The 4,607-nt window shown below is 37.0% G+C and overlaps 1 long non-coding RNA gene across 1 annotated transcript; it reads right to left on the bottom strand.

The window, feature by feature from the left end:
• Positions 1 to 1,273: 1,273 nt before the first annotated feature.
• Positions 1,274 to 3,756, bottom strand: LOC146456280 (uncharacterized). Its single transcript, XR_014858833.1, has 2 exons — positions 3,303 to 3,756; positions 1,274 to 1,517 (listed from the first exon to the last, which is right to left on the bottom strand). It is a non-coding gene; the product is annotated as an uncharacterized LOC146456280 (long non-coding RNA).
• Positions 3,757 to 4,607: the final 851 nt, after the last annotated feature.

Here is a 4,607-nt window from a genome sequence, read left to right as displayed (position 1 = left end):
TGTGGGTGTCTTTAGTTCAATGGGTCCTGCAGGTAGGGAAAGGGAAGGGAGTGGACAATTCAATTGAGTTCAATTTAATTTTATTCACACTTATTACAACGAAATACAATATATTTTATGATAAGAAAAAATGAAACGTGCAGAGCACTTAATTGAATGATTTTACCTTCTACGGAAGAAGTGCGTAGTGGTCAAAGGAGCAAGGCTTTCGTGTTGACCACTTAACAAATCAACAGCAGTTTTCTGTGGTCTATACTCTCATAGACACTAAAATGACGTCAAACAGTGTTCAAAACCCAAGTGGAACCACGAGCCACAGGCTAGTGGTTTCACTGCCAAGTTTTGGACATTTCATGGCGTCATTTTATGGTCTATAAGAGCATAGACCATAGAAAACTGCTGCCAGTTTGTTTTTTACAATAACATGAAAAAAGTATGAGCGGAATTGGCAATTTCTTTTTGTTGAAAAAGCGCGCGCATTACATCTAGCTAGGGAAACAAGATCATGGAGTGCAGGGGGTGTTTTTTTTTAATTGTATTGTAATTTATGCACAAGGGAACCAATTTTCAACTTAAAAATGTTCTCTAGCTTAAGGATTTCTAATAGAGTAAAATGTTGCATTATCTCTTTTGTGTGCAAAGAAGATGCAGTGAAGGCAGTAATATGGCTTATTTTTATCTTTTTAAATTTTGTTTGGCCTGCAGTACCTCAGCTCATTGACCCGTAATTTCGATACGGATATATGAGTGTATAGTATAGTTGTTTAATCGTATTCATAGAGACATAGTATCTATTCTAAGTTTATATAAAATTCCCATTCCAAACAAATATGTTTGCATTATATTATTAGGGTTTATGAGTTACATTACCATAGTTTAGAATTTTCCTTACCTACATCAAATTTTTAGAGATTTAATGTTTTTGATTTTTCGTTTCAATTATTTTATTTTAGAGATTTAAACAAAAGCTCAAAAGGAAAGAGACAGGCAAATCCCCCCAGACATGGCAAGAAAGGAAACAGACAGCAAAAGGAAGAATGCGACAAGACCGGGAGTAACTGCAATGGCCACTTAGCTACAGTGTATATGATTTATTATAATTTACTGTGTCAAAGTCTAATAAATGTCTGCTGACAACAATTTTCACATTGGTGTACAGCATCATGTTTGATTACATTGACGTATTCCTATGATCCAAAATTTGGTCAGCCAAGCTGTCAAGCTGACCAGCCATATGCCTTAGCTGGGCAGCCACCCACTGGGCACATTACTGTTTTATTTTTTTTTTAATTTGTTTGCTTTACTTTTTAACTGACTCTTCTTGTCTCTTGACTCTTCTCTCAAGTGCCACAATCCCTGTTTCCCTTTTTACAAGCTCCTCCTTGTCTTCTGCTAACTGTATGGCCATCGCAGTTTCTTCCAGTCTTGTCGCATTCTTCCTTTTGCTGTCTGTTTCCTTTCTAGCCGTTTTAGGGGGATTTGCCGGTCTCTTTCCTTTTGAGTTTTTGTTTAAATCTCTAAAAATAAAATCATTAAAAAGAAAAATTAAAAACATTAAATCCCTAAAAATTTCATGTAGGTAAGGAAAATTCTAAACTATGGTAACATAACTTATAAAACCTTTTAATATAATTCAAACATATTTGTCCACTTCCTTCCCTTTCCCTACCTGCAAGACCCTTGAACTAAAAACACCCACACCAGTAAATTTTCTCAATTTTGAGGTCTACTATCACCCAGGTGGTTAACAAATATATACATTTATATAATCCTCTCTTTTTTGACGGGGCGGGAGGGGGGAGGGGTGGGGGGTTTGTTGTTTTGGTGTGCTGATTGAATTTTTAAGCCTTCTTTGAATTGAACTAATATGAAATCTCATTTGCATCCTTGACAAGCATGAAGAAGAGAAAGTTGAAAACACATCACCTATAGTTTTTCTTACATAGGTCTACTGTCACTGAATTGATGTGTTTTTTTGAACTATTGCTATGCTTATTTGACTTTTTGATTTTTAATGAACCATAGGACTTCTAGATTTTTATAACTTTACCAACGGACCACTAATCTGCATCATTGACAAGAAGGAAGTGGAACTATGTCCAAGAAAAAGCTACATTATTGGGCAGCTGTTGCCAAATATGATTACAAAGACAAACAATGGATAAGTGGGCAATAGATTTTTAAATGCATGTAAGCCTGTTACCATTATTTGTAATACATGGATACTTATTAGTTTCACTTGTACTTTCTGTCTACTCTAAATATGGACAAGGCTCCCATAAAACCTTCTCCCCTCCCCTCTCCTCTTATCTGTCCCATTGGAATAAAACCTTTCATCTATAGTTATTCTTACAAATTATTGAGGTCTACTGTCACTGAATTGATGTGTGGTTTTTGAACTGATTGTGTGGTTATTGAACTTTTGATTTTTCATTGAATTGAACATAACTCAATATTCCTTGTCAAAATGAACTTTGAATTTCATTGGTTCAAAGGAGACAATGTTATCTGAACTTAATGTATGGGTCAATTAGCGCTGATAGATAACCTCCAGGAATTTGCAAATATATATATATTTTTTTACTTTATGTTCTCCTCCCCAACCTTGGACACAGAAAAAGACAATTCCCCACCCTTAAATATTTGGCACCAAGTAACATAACTGAAATAACTGGTAAATAATTATATGATGTACAAATGACATTGTCAGCCATAAAGAGTTTTCAAAGTCCATTTGGCCTTCCATGTGTCCTTTGATAACCCAAAGAGGACTTCAAAACAAGGTAAGAACATCAGTCATGCCACTTGTCTGTGGCTTGTGGCATACCGTTTGTTCTTACCACAATTTGATGTCACAGGTGCATAATTATAGTGCAAATGTATAAAAAGCCTTAACCCATGAGCACCCAAGTGGTGAGAGTACAGATGAGGTAAAGGGTGAAGGGGTTGTTTCTTTCAATACTTGAAAAATAATGTCATTCGCAATAATGCTATTTAATTTATTGTTTAGATGGCTTGACATCAATAACTTCAACAACTGTCTCACACTAGCAATATGAACCAGGCCACGCAGATACATTTTCTGACTCAAGCCCCTCCTCAAGCCTGCACTGGCAGGACAACATGATATGAAATGCATTTCAGATAAGAGAATTACTATAGCTATTTATTAATTGAACGTCATTTGCGTCTTTATTAAAGAACTACGAAGCACAAAACCTACTTATTATTCTAAAGCCCATATTAAAGGTACTCACGTCGGCAGAAAAGAACTGGAAATGAAGATAACTATATTTACTCACCTGGAAGATTACGAGTCTCTTACAACGAAGACAATTAGAGCAGCTTCAATGATACAAGCTTTCAACACTTCACGTCGAGAGATAATTAGGTTCCCGATGTTAACACTGCAAACTATGACTGACGATGTTTCCTCCATTGTGTTGCACACGGGATAGGCTATTAAAATTTCAGCTTTCGAACGATCAGAAGCCACAAGAGCCAAAAGTCTGAACGCCACTCGTTTTGAGAGTGTGAAATTTTCGCCATGACACGACGCTTAGCTGTCTCGTATTTTCCGTCAAAACAATAGAAAAAATGACTCCTTTGGAAAACCCTTGCTCATGAAGTCGAAGCAATATCTTTACAACATCTTTCATATCCACAGTTCACAATTCCTGATACTGATGGCTCAAAAATCCGAAGAAATCATGCCCGACCCGGACGCCATCATTTGACTTCGCCGAGACAGACTGCTGGGCGCCAATTTGACCGGATGCGACGTCAACTTTTGTTGGATGATTCTGATACGAAAATTTGACGAGTCTTCTCCCCCGCCCCTGGGCGATGTTGAGTATGATTTCAAAAGAGAATGAATTATTTTTACAGAATTTCTGTGAAAATAATTCGGCTTGCCGAGGGAAAGTCCCTTTGATTTTTTTTCTCATTAATAAGCGGAAGTTAAAGCTGAGGGAAAGTCCCTTTGAATTTTTTTTGGAATTTTTTTTCATGACCTTGGGATTTTTATTTTTTTTCGTGACCTTGGGATTTTTTTAGGGTAATTTCGCTAGGAGAATTGGGACAGTAGACGGCGAGTTTCGAGATTGTCTCAATTCTCTCCTTTTTCTACTACTCGTATCTTCTAACTTTTTATGCTTTTATTAGTTCCATAAACTAGCAATAATCAAAGATTAGGGAGTGCGTTCGATAATGTAGATTTCAGGCCTTCCCTCGTTTATGATGTCATCCAGCCCCGCAGAGAGATCTGCGAGGGATGCTAGGTACGCGTCTCAAAGTCCATACATTCGTTCATTCATTCCGGCAATCAACGCTGTCTCGACTCCAATTCGTATAAGGACTGCGTTCTTCCTACTTGGAAGGCAACTAAAAAAGCAGTAAAAATTAGCCAAGTAGTCAGCCCAACTAGGAGATCAAGTGTAATCGTCAACGGTGTTGGGATTTCGAATCAAAGTTTAAAAGACTATTTATCTAATCGACAAAGTTTTATCGATAATGTCATATCACATGACAATCAAGTAATTTGGTCTTTTCAGCTGCCATTTTGGACACGCCATCTTGGACTCTCGCGTCTCAGAAACCAACGAAAT

The sequence above is a fragment of the Pavona decussata genome, unplaced genomic scaffold (genome assembly GCF_977016875.1).
Source record: "Pavona decussata unplaced genomic scaffold, jaPavDecu1.1 SCAFFOLD_259, whole genome shotgun sequence".
In the NCBI taxonomy this organism is placed as follows: Eukaryota; Metazoa; Cnidaria; class Anthozoa; order Scleractinia; family Agariciidae; genus Pavona; species Pavona decussata.
The sequence above is the reverse complement of the archived record's forward strand: the minus strand, read 5'-3'. Positions and strand labels throughout refer to the sequence as shown.